The sequence below is a fragment of the Pagrus major genome, chromosome 19 (assembly GCF_040436345.1).
Source record: "Pagrus major chromosome 19, Pma_NU_1.0".
Taxonomy (NCBI): domain Eukaryota; kingdom Metazoa; phylum Chordata; class Actinopteri; order Spariformes; family Sparidae; genus Pagrus; species Pagrus major.
The window spans coordinates 173,578-186,428 of NC_133233.1; the positions used below are offsets into that span (position 1 = coordinate 173,578).

General features: G+C 41.9%; 1 long non-coding RNA gene across 1 annotated transcript; it reads left to right on the top strand.

The window, feature by feature from the left end:
* The first annotated feature begins 1,137 nt into the window (after nt 1-1,137).
* LOC141014220 (uncharacterized) lies at nt 1,138-8,290 on the top strand. The gene is made up of 3 exons (XR_012180483.1): nt 1,138-2,454; nt 2,550-2,716; nt 4,944-8,290. It is a non-coding gene; the product is annotated as an uncharacterized lncRNA (long non-coding RNA).
* The last annotated feature ends 4,561 nt before the right edge of the window (nt 8,291-12,851 follow it).

Genomic DNA, 12,851 nt, shown 5'->3' on the forward strand with positions numbered 1-12,851 from the left:
TTACGCACCGGAAATCGGAACACACAGTTGTGGATTTCAAGGTAAGCGTGCGCTTATTCTAATGTTGGCTCAGTTTCCCTGCACCTTTGACTCCCGTACATTGAAAGTTGTTTGTGTGCCTACAAAAATAATCCCCCATCACAGGTGACTGACTGGAACGACAGGCAGGTGGGCGTCGGTGCCGGGGTGTTGCTCCAGTTCAAGGAAAGACACAGTGGTAATCAGTGCAGAAGAGGATAGGGTGAGTTGAGCGTTTTTATTTTAACATTAGAGTCAAAAAAACATTTCCACAAGATGGCAGACTTGAAAAACCAGCTTGGCATTTCCTTTCCCACCAACAGTGGTTTGATGCCTACTTCACGGGCATCAGGCCACTCTGCCTGAAGAGGCAAGCTCAAGCGCAGGGTGACAAGGGCTGCTTTTTCATTGGTAAGAAGGGAGGTCCCGTGGCCAATGCCAGGTCCAACTTGGACCACCTCTGGAATCAGTGAGTGTACATTTCTTAAACCGGGTTGAGGCAATTTCACTCATTAAGTGACCGGAACTAGCAGGTTGCTTATGTAACCTGTAACTGGTAATTATTAGTCCTAGTATTGTTAGTTAACTTGTTCTTACACGTCAGACAAGGCATATTGCAACCATTGAACATGAACAACTCTGACTTAAAACTTCCTTTTCTCTCCCTCTCTCTCTGTTTTCCTTTTCCCCCTCTCTTCTACGACACAGCTGTAAGAAAATCAGGGAGTAAGCGGGCCGAAATCTGCCGTCTGGTACATGCCAGGCCGCGGGGACGTCCTCCAGAGACCAAAGGTAAACATTGCCAGTTTCGGTGCTGTAGCAACTCATAATGTAATAACGGCTCATAATGTAATAATTTAAATGTAATAAAAGTTCATAATGTAATAATCGGCTCATAATGTAATGAAACCCTAACCCTAACCCGTATAACGTAATAAGGGCTTTGCGCATAATGTAATAATGTAATAACTTATTACATTAAGAGCCTTATTGATACCGCTCATAATGTAATAACAGCTCATACTGTAATAATAGCTCATATAGTGAGAAAAGTGTTGTATTATCATCATTTTACCTCTCAAATAAAGCTGCAAGTAAAGCAAAAGGCATGGGCTTCAGTGCATTAGTAAACTAAATTAGTGAAACCAAGTATTTAATAGTAATTGCATTCTGACATTTTATTGATGTATAAAGTTGAGCCACTAGGTGGCACCCATGAGAGTTATTTTGGGCCTTTGAGAATGCCGTGCTCACTTCTACTGTGACTATTGCAGGTAAGCAGCACTATTTGTGACCTTTAAAGTTCAATTAATATCTTTGTTAAACCAAGCCATCCACCTTATCTGTTTAAATATTCTGTGTATTAAGATGTTTGTTGGGATAATGTTGTATGTTTTAGCTAGCGGCTAAGCTCCATCACCTATATTATTTATATTTTTCGTGTGTCAACACAAAATGTTTTCAGCCATTTTTGTAGTATAAAGAGCCAAAAGTCTGGGATAGGCGGATTGGTCGGGGCCAATGGTGGGCATACACCTTATCATGAAGCAAGTTTTCTCTGCTCTACCTTTTCAGTTTGCCATCTGCCATCAACCAGCAACACTTAGAGGTACATCAAGGACCTTTGAAGCAGAGGGTGCTTCTTTATAATACTGGCTCTGATGCTATCCCTGACTCTGACCACCATTCAAACCCTGACTCTGACCATCACTCTGACCCCAACAATGACCCTCATGGTGATTCCAGTGATGTCTTTCATGGTGACTCATGTGATGTCCCTTATGGTGACCCCAGTGATGTCCCACATGGTGACCCCAACACCGTCCGTCACACTGACCCTGATATTGTTCCTTCTGCATGTCCTACAGTGCCAAAACATATCTTTCATGCTGACCCTGACACTCCCTTCATTGCTAGCCCTAATTTGCCTTTGCGCGTCCTGTCACCCATTATCCAGTATTGCCCGTTGATGGATATGACTATGCTGGGCACCTTCAACAGAGTTTCCAACTTGTTCAGAGAGCTAACACTGCCATTCCTATCAAGAATTTATATACGTGATTCTTTGGTGGAATGTTTAAATATTGTGATGGATGAAGACTGCTGCAGTAGGGTTATATAAATCAGCTGGAATAGTAATAGTGGCCTTGCATGCAACATCAGGCAGCTCTTCAGCCAAAATGCCATGTTTGTGATTCGACACATATCCTTTGGATGGTTCCATATTAAAGACATTCATTGGTGCCAGTCCGACATCACAACTACCTGATGGCGACACGTGCTTTTCTTTTCTTGCAGTTCTCCATCTGTGAAAGTCCCACCTAAGGACCAATGGGAAGCTTTCATCAAATACTTCCCCTTAACAACCGGAGCCCTCCCCATTTTATTTCAAGTGGAGGTGTATGCAACTTGAACAGCGTGTGCTACATGTCTCAGGTAGGCACCGGCATTGTCTTTGGTACAGGTACTGTATGCTGTCTGTAAAAAATGCTTAGTGTCTTACTTTGATTGCACTCACTCATTGTTTGCAGAGAGGATGCTGCCTTAGCACAAATTATTCACATGTTTGAAAGTGGGATCGACACTGAGACAATGGATATGAGAACTGAGAGGCCGGAGGTAGCCCTACTCTTACGAGAGCGATCAAAACTACCCTTGATGGATGGCGTGTTGTGCCGCAGGGTTCTCAACCAAAGAGGTGAAGCTTTTCATCAACTTGTCATACCTAGCAGTCACAAGGTGTTCATGATGAAGTGGGGCATATGGGCATTGAAAGAACTTTGGAACTAGCCAGAGCTAGATTCTATTGGCCGATAATGGCTAGGTACATTGAGACAAAATGTAAAAGCTGTGAAAGATGTGTTAGACGGAAAGCTAGTGCAAAAGGCATCAAAACTGGTTAACATCAAAGTCAGTGGTCCCCTCGAGTTGATTTGTATAGATTTTCTGTCAATAGAACCTGACTCAAGAGACACTAGAAATGTACTGGTCATAACTGATCACTATACAAAATATGCACAGGCATATCCAACAAGAGACCAGACATCCAAAACTGTTGCCACAGTGTTATGGGAGAACTTCATCAGTCACTATGGTTTTCCCTGCAGACTACATAGTGATCAAGGAGCCTGTTTTGAGTCAGAAGTTGTAGCAAAACTTTGTAGGCATGCTGGAATCTCCAAGTCTCGCACAACACCCTACCACCCAAGAGGGAATCCGGTAGAACGATTCAACAGAACGATTGATCTCTTTGGAACTCTGGATGGGAAAAAGAAGGGGGAATGGAGGAAATATGTTAGGCGCCTAGTACACGCGTATAATTGTACAAGAAATGATGTGACTGGGGAAGCTCCTTTTCTTCTCATGTTCGGCAGAGAGCCGCGTCTTCCCATTGACCTATGTTTGGGCATCAGCCCTCAAGGCCACAACCCCAAAACGCACTCACAATATGTGCGTGACCTGAAGAAAAGACTGAGACATGCATATGAGCTAGCTTCAAGAAATGCTGAGAAAAGGCAGCTGTTGAACAAATGGCACTGGGATGCTAAAGTGACCGCTCTGCCTTTGGAAGTGGGGGACAGGGTCCTTGTAAGGACCCTGAGTCTCAGAAAGAAGCACAAAATCTCAGACAAGTGGGAGTCCACTGTTCATGTTGTTGTCAAACAGCCAGATGAGAGTATCCCTGTCTATGTGGTCAAGCCTGAGGATGGAGAGGGCAGAGAACGGGTCCTGCATCGTGACATGCTCCTTCCCTGTGGGTTCTTACCTACAATCTTGGAAGCGGATCGTGAAAATACTGATGATTCCTTTCATTTTGAGTTGAAGACCGTCCGGTGTTGAATTGTTCAGAAATGTAAACAATCATTTGTTTCCACAAAGAAAGAAAGAGGGAACTATATTTTGTGTTTTTATTTGTTTTTTCAATCTAGTGATAAAGAGTTAAGGTCATGCAGTTGTGGTTGTGTGTTGATGAAGTGTTGTGAAGATGAAGTTGATGCATTTCAGTCCAGAAATTAATAGTTGTGAATAAACTGGATAGGTAGTATACTGCTACCATAACCCTGGTAAATCCACTTATTGGTTACATAAACAGTGCGGAATGCAATATGTTGGTGAAACAGGTAATACAATGCTTACCAGGTTCATCCAACACAGATATAATATTTCTAAAAAGAAAAACGCACACACTCTTTTGGTAAAACACTTTGTAGAACACAACTGGTCTTCACTTACCGCCACAGTAGTGTAATCCAAGATGGTCCACAGCCCAGAGAAGGAAAATAGATACAACATAAATATTTATTTTAAGAGCATAAATATGGTTATTTTGTTAAGAAGCATAAATGTGTTTTTGGATTAAAATGCATACATTTCATTAAGAGCCACTTAACACAGATTTGGCAATAATTTAATGGAAATGATTTAAAAAATGCCTTTAAGAAATGTGATGATGCTTCCCCTTTAAGGCACTCGTTGCCCTGTGTTTACGCATGCTCCTGGCAGAGCTGAGCAGCAGAGCCATAGACATATATACATAGACGCCTCATTGAGCGCTGGACCGTACGTCGACGTCGCCGCCATATTGGAGGAGGCAGATCTGCCCCGTGAACTAATACAAGTGAATGGAGTGAACTTTAGAAAGCTCCTTCCACAATGTGCTATAAGTTAATGTCTCTCATTTACACATTCACACACGTACGAATATATTCAGGAAACAGATAGGAACCAAAAACAACATCTGTAACGTTCTCTGATGATTATAAACGTTAACTACTCCTTACATGTTCAGTATACAGGTAGGCACCAAACCACCGGATGTACTTTTATAATGTTTTTATTAGTGTTTACAGCTGCCAACGTATGTAACGCTGCTACTGTGATGATACATGACGGTTAAATATTGAATCTTTGTCTATAATAACCAGATCCTGACACGTAAATGTGATTGAAACGTCGCCCTTGCCAGATGCAGACCTGACGGCCAGCCCCCTAGACCGATCCTTGCTCGTTTCCTGAGATTCCAGGACAGGGAACGGATCGCTGAAGCTGCGCGGAAGATGGGAAAGGTGCACTGGGACAAGCATCACATCATGGTCTTTCCTGACTACTCCAAACTTGTCACCGAGAAACAGGCTGCTTTTAATCAATGCAAATGCCTGCTTCACGAGCGTCGGATCAAGTTCTCCGTGATGTATCCAGCTGTGCTCTCCCCGAGGACGGTGGACGGTGGACGGTAGACGTGAGTTCACAGACCCCAAAAAAGCACTGGAATTCATTCGCTCTCTGCTCCCGTGAAAGCATATTCATATTCTGCCCTTAAGTTACCTAGAACCATCCAGTTGAACTGTACACGTCTCTCATTTACACTGTTAAACACATCTGAATATGAAAGAGATATTTCATTTACTATTTTGGATGGAGGCATTATGGCTTTTATTATACCTATCATTTTTGGTTGTGCTCTGATTCAGATTGTTATTTGTCTATACTGTTGGCATTAGAGTTGCTATAGTAGGGGGAGCATATCTGTAATGTATGTCACTCCCTGAACTTACTGGTGTACCTTTATTTTATTACTCACCCACTTATTATTTCACCTGTTTTTGGGGTGGAGAAATACATTTGTTTTGTTTTGTCTTCTTCCGTTCCTTCCCACCATTTCCATTAGCACTATAGACCAACCCAGAGCTGATAAGGGCTTAATGGGGAGACATATGCCTCAGATAGACATTACTAGATGAGTGGAGAGATACTTAAAACTAACTTGTTCAAGTATTTTGGTTATATTTGACTGTTTATTGCTTATGACCCTTACACAGCTCTTGTACTGATGTAGCCCTTACTAATTTTTAGCTACATAATTATAGCTGCATGACTGCCCTCTTCGCGAGCTGTTAGACTGTTCAAAGTCACGGACCAAGTTTTTTGTGTGTTCGGTTTGGTGCTTTTTGAGCACCTGCAGGTGACGGCAGTTCACGGGCACCATGTATCAATATGTATACACATCTTTTTTTCCTGTCATATTGTTTTCTTTTTTCTTTTTCCCCAATTCTTTTCCTGCCCATGTACATGATGCTTGTTGCTCAGCGAAGGTGGTTCCTAATGATAGGTTACATCCCCTACATGCATCGGTTACTAGACCTACTCCAATATAATGATGCTGGCTGATAAAGGAAGGACCTTGAAACTAATGACATGGAACGTGCAAGGTCTTAACCACCCTATCAAAAGGAAAAAAGTCATAACATTTATTAAGTCGAAAAGATGTGATATAGCATTTCTGCAGGAGACTCACTTATTAACTCAGGAATCTAGAAAGCTTTGCAGAGATTGGGTTGGTCATGTCTCCGCCTCATGCTGGAATGGTCATAGCAGGGGGGTAGCAATTCTAGTCCACAAACAAATGCAATTCAAATGTATTAGGGAAAGTATTGATGATGCTGGACGGGTTTTGTTACTTCTCGCTGAGATTCAGGGCCATAAAGTAATATTAGCTAATGTTTACGCCCCTAATATTGATGATCTCACATTCTTTGGGCAACTAAAGTGTAAACTCAACGATATGGGAGACTACCCGATTTTGATGGGGGGTGACTTTAATCAGGTTATGGATAACATATTGGATCGTAGCACCCCATCACAGCGTCAATGCAAATCAGCCTCCATTATGCACAAAATGGACAAAGCTTCTGGTCTAGTTGATGTCTGGCGGTTATTAACCACAAGAGATTATACTTTCTATTCCCCGCGTCACAATACATTTTCTAGGACCGATTATTTTTTTGTTTCTGGATTTGGTATCTCCTCCATAGTATCTAGCTCTATCGGTAGCATTCTTCTCTCAGATCATGCTCCTGTGTTTCTTTGTGTAACCCCTTTTTGCAATACCCCTAAATCCCCCAGGTGGAGGCTCAATTCCAGCCTTTTGCTTGACCTAAGTTTCAAAGAATCTTTAAGGACTCAAATTAATCTTTTTATAGAAACTAATTTGGCGTCAGCACCATCTGCTGGTGTGGAATGGGAAGCGTTCAAGGCCTTTATTAGAGGTCATATAACACAACATGCTTCTTTCAAAAAGAAATCTAACATAATAAAACAATTTGGAGAAGAAGTTTTATGCCGCTGAAGCTGTATTTAAGCAAAATATGACCCCCTCAAATCTCACTAATCTGACCAGACTAAAATATGAACTTAACTCCATTCTGACTCAGAAGGCAGAGTTCTCTCTTTTCAGAGCTAGGCAAGAATACTTAGAAGAGGGCGACAAAGCAGGAAGATTGCTGGCTAGATACATTAAACAGAGAGAGGCTCAGAGCACAATAGCAGCAATTAGGACAGAAGGTGGTGCTGTTACGCGGGATCCCAAAGAGATAAATAAGATATTCAGAGAGTTTTATGCAACGCTTTACTCGTCAGAAACGCAAGTTGACCAGCAAGAGATGCATGCATTTCTGACCTCCCTCACTCTCCCCACCTTATCAGTGGACCAGGTAGATTTGCTTGACGCGCCAATCACTAGGGAGGAGATTGTGGATGTTATTAGAGGCCTTCCATCTAGCAAGGCGCCAGACCCGGATGGCTTCACAGCAGAATTTTTTAAGGTGTATGCTGAGGAACTCTCCCCTCTACTTCTGCAAATGTATAGTGAGGCACTGGATAAGGGCACTAATTTCTCTCATTTTAAAGAAGGATAAGGATCCGCTAGACTGTAGAAGCTATAGACCAATCAGTTTGATTGGCTGTGACAGTAAAATTCTTGCTAAGATTCTAGCTGTAAGGTTAGATAAGGTGATAACCAACCTGATTCACCCCGACCAGGCTTTTTTCGCACTCGGAGCTCAGCTGATAATATTAGACGTTTGATTGACATCATGTGGACCTCTCAAAATGCGCCTCCCCTGCTGCTGCCCTCTCTTTGGATGCTGAAAAGGCATTTGACAGGGTGGAGTGGCAATATTTGTTCTCCACCCTGGAAGCTTTTGGTTTTGGCAGGATATTTATTAGCTGGGTCAAATCTTCTATACACCAAGCCTAAGGCCTCAGTGATAACGAATAGCATAATCTCACAGTCCTTTGAGCTCCATAGAGGCCCTAGGCAGGGCTGCCCTTTGAGCACTTTACTTTTTGCACTGGCGTTGGAGCCTCTAGCAGCGGCTATTCGTAAAGACCCTGACTTTCCAGGTATCCAAGTAGGCAGTAGTAGTCATAAACTGATGCTTTACGCGGATGATGCCTTGGTCCTGATAACAGAGCCAGAACGCTCTCTCCCTGCTCTGTTCAAAACCATTAAATTGTTTTCTAAATTATCTGGATAGAAAGTGAACTGGGCCAAATCAGAGGCTCTTCCTCTGACTCCCTACTGCCCCAAGACCTTATTCCAACCTGGTGATTTCACTTAGCCCCAATCAGGTATTGAATATTTAGGCATCCTTTTCCCCCCGTCGTTGAATGATTTGGTCCAGGTTAATTTTGAGCCCCTTCTGAACAAATTTAAGATTGATATAGAACAGTGGTCTCGACTATTACTTTTACCTCTGGGGCAAGGTCAATGTGATAAAAATGAACTGCACCTACAAATTTAATTACCTATTACAGGCACTACCAATGAAGATCCCCCAAAATATTTTAAGTAGTTTAATAGGCTGTGCAACACATTCCTATGGAACAATAAGCGACCCAGATTAAGCTTGAAAAAATTACCGAGGCCAGTGGATCAAGGTGGACTGGGGGTCCCGAATTTGCTTTTCTATCATTATGCATTCAGCCTGAGACACTTGGCGCACTTGGCGCTACCTCCTGAGAGAGCACCCCCGTGGTTTGGTCTAGAAAGCCCTTTGTGTAATCCACTCCCTCCTATGCATTATATCACCACTAAGCTTTCATTAGAGGCACAGAGTCATCCTATTATTTCACACTTACAGTGGGTATGGAAAAGAATGGCGTTCATATTCGATTTTGATGCAAACCTCCACACTGCAGCCTCCATGTGGACCAACCCTAAACTCTGCATAGGGAAATCACCTTTTCTCTGGAAGTCATGGGTCGACAGGGGAATCCTGGCCCTTGGAGACCTATATACTGGGGTCAACTCAAGTCCTATTCTGATATCAAGACACAACTCCACCTACCCCAGAATCAGTTTTCGAGTACTTACAACTCAGACACCTGCTGTTGCACACATTCGGGTCTCTTTCAACACCTGCCCCCACTGTAAGCTTCCTCACACAAATAATGAAAATTTTTGGTAGACGTCATGAAGCTTCAGTGTATTACTTAATGGTTTTGAAATGCTGAAATGCTGCACTTAGCCAGACTGGCTGCACTGGAGGGCCTATCATACAGGCTAATAAACAGAGTGGAAGGCTTCAATTTGAAATGGGAATGATACTTGTCCAATATGAAAGAACCTGTGTAGGAGATATGGTAGCCAATCTGAACATGACACCTAGCATCGCTGAGCATGTTACACGTTATGATCTGTTATTATTCTTAGTCCCCCCCCCCCCCTTTTTAAAAAAAAATTAATTAATTAATTAATTTTATTGTATTGCTGTTGTGCTGTCCTGTTTTATCCTTTGTTAGATTGCTCGTCTCGCTTTTTTTGGTTGTTTTTCTCCTTTTCCTGGAGTGCAAGCATTGTATAACATAGTTATTTGTTTACTTGCTGTATACAAGTCTCAACATTGTTTCGTAACCAACATTTTCCACATGTGTACTTGTAATGTGTGATATTCAAAAATCCCAATAAAATATTAATCATAAAAGTCTTCAAAATCTAAAAATAACAGCACCTACTGATAACATAGATGTCAAATGTACTATTATAATCATCTTTGTTTAAAAATATACTTTTTGTTAAAAAATGTTGGCCCTTTAAAGTTGTGTCTCAGATCTTTGTCAACTCCAGATTTCTACAAAAGCATAATTTAATCAGGCATAAAAACGGTCAGCTATATCCTAAGGACCCCTGTTTCACTTCCTGGTTTCAAAAAAAGGCGGGAATGCTGTTTAGGCACTATTTTCTGATAAATTCATGAAATAATATTGCTATCAGGTGTGTCTCAACCATAACAGGTCAACTCAGTTGCCCTTCTAAATCAAAACAGAATATGAATTGTGGTTTAAAAAGGTGTATTTTGATTAGCATTAAGAGAACTCTTAGCATCTTTCAAAAATAAAATGGCTACTCACTACAACTATGCTGTGAAGTGAAAAAAAGTGACATTTCGTCAACACCGTAAGACGTCAACTCCGTCAGATATTGCATCTTATGGAGTTGACATCTGTGCTGACGGAGGTGACATAACTCTCAGTTCTCTTTAATAATTGAATAATGTGTTTGAAATCAGTACTTTATTTTCAATTAAATTACGAGCGAAGCATGCATCCGAATGTGTCATAAACTCTCCACAAACCATGACTGAGAAGATGATTAGCGGAAGTGACTTGAGAAATCCCTCAATTAAGAGTACCCTTCTTTTCCACCATGCTTTGGTAAATGAGTTCTCCGCAAGCAAACACAAAACTCCACCCAGGAAACAAGCATTAACCTTATCAGGAAAAATTCTGACAAAATATCGCATTTTCCACAAGATCCAACAGTTTGGAATATCTTGTAAATCTCTGAACAAAAAACAAACCAAGGCAAAACAAGCAAGATACCTCCAGGTCATCACCAAAGACGTTCAAGACTTCTTCCACAACTCTGCCCGGATTACAACAGACGAACAAGACACCATAACAAGGAACAAAGTAAAGCATCAGAGGATGATCTTGATGGACAGCATGATAAACCTACACAAGGAATTCACCACAAGCAACCCTACAGTAAAACTCAGCTGCTCATCCTTTTGTGCCTTAAGGCCCTTTCATACATGCCTATGTAAACTTCATGAGAATGCAGCTTTAATGTTGGAGGTGCTGAAATAGTCGGGGGTTGTGGATTCAGCAAAACTGGAGGATAGTTTTAAATTGGTGTGTTGCACACCAGCGACTGAGTCCTGCCTCCTTTGAAAATGTACACGCTGTGTAAACAAGCAGACATTGCTGCTCCCAGAACATGAAGCAACTAATGTTCACTGGAGACAATGGGAAAGAGTGCGACAGTCAACAGCAGATGAAACATACACCTCAACAATAATGATAACTCATGAAGGCAAGCTCTCAGAGCTCATACAATTATATGAGGAAAAACTCAAAAGTAAAACCACAACACGTGTGTCTTGTCCGGAACCAGTCACAAGAATACCGCAACCTGATTCAAATGTGCAAAGAGAACGAAGTCATCGTACACACTGATTTTTCAGAGGCATGGAAATGCGAGTACCATGCTGAAGTCCAGGCATGCCATTTCGGACAGAACTTACCTCTGTTAAATTCACATACTGGTATGTATTACACAAAGGAAGCAAAGTCAGGATTCAGCACAATCTCTGACTCTAAACGCCAAGATGCTGCATCCATTTGGGCCTACATGGATCCTGTACTGAGAGAGATACAGAGGGCACATCCATCAGTTGATACAGTACATTTCTGGTCAGATGGTCCAAGCAAGCAATACAAGAATAAGAAAAATTTCATCCTCCTCAGTGACATTCCTCTGAAATTGAGGTTTAAAAGGGCAACGTGGAACTTTTTTCCAACTTCACACGGAAAGGGCGCTCCAGATGGAATTAGAGGGGCAGTGAAGAGGGCAGCTGACAGTCTGGTTTTAAGAGGACATGACATTGTCAATGCCAAGCAGTTCCATGACAAGTTTTCCAACAGCCTTAACAATGTACTACTCTACCTCACTGATGGACAAGAAATGGAGAGGTTCGACAAAGTCCTTCCTCCTAACCTGAAACCTTTGCCTGCAACAAGAAAGATTCACCAGGTCATCCCAAATCAAAAGAGTCTCTGGTACAGAGAATTGACATGTTTCTGCAGTAAACCAAGAATGTGTCACTGTTTCAGTCCAGTTTGTTTTGCTTTAGGCACTGAGAGAGGCAGCATGAATAACCAGAGATATTCTGCAGCCCCCAAAGAAAATGTCAGTCCTTCCAGAAAAATGCGGAGTTTTTTTGTGATTGTTGCGGGCAAAAATCTTTGATTATGCGGCATGTTTGCGATGGAATATGCAGGATATTTATGCAATTTTATGCGATGAAATTGTGGGAATTTGCAAAAATTGCGGGAACTTGCAAAAACTGCGGTTTGATGAAGAAGAAAAAAAGTGATTCCCCCAACACTCTGTTACTAGGCTCACTAGGCTACTACCTTAATGTAAAGAGTCATTTCTAATGACTTCCTATGATAAGCAAGCATACTACATCACAGAAAGTGCTGGGAGTAATTAAGTTCTCAGCTTTCTGATGACTTCACTTCATAACGTTCCCAAGGCAACAGGAGGAAAATGGCTGCTCTTGTGTGAAGTAAACGCAACATTTTTCAACTTTCTGCGAAGATATATGTGACTTTTTTGCAACGAAAATGCGGGGATTATGAAATCATGCAAGCCCTGCATATTTTGCGCATTTTGCGCGGAAATCGGAGATTTATGCGGCCAAAGTGTGGCGTCTTTGAAAAAAATGCGGCCCCTGCATAAATGTGCGGACTTTGGCTGATTATGCGTTGAATTATGCAATCGCATAATCATGTTTTTCTGGAGGAAGAAGAGCCACCATCAGGCCCTGAGGGCACATCCACAGGAATAACTGCTGAGAGTATTAAACCTGGGGACTGGATGGCAGTAGTTTATGAAGAGCACTGGTGGTTGGCCAGAGCTGTTTCTGTGGATGGTGAAAACCAGGATGTGAGAGTGGAATTCCTGCATCCCCATGGCCCCAATGAGA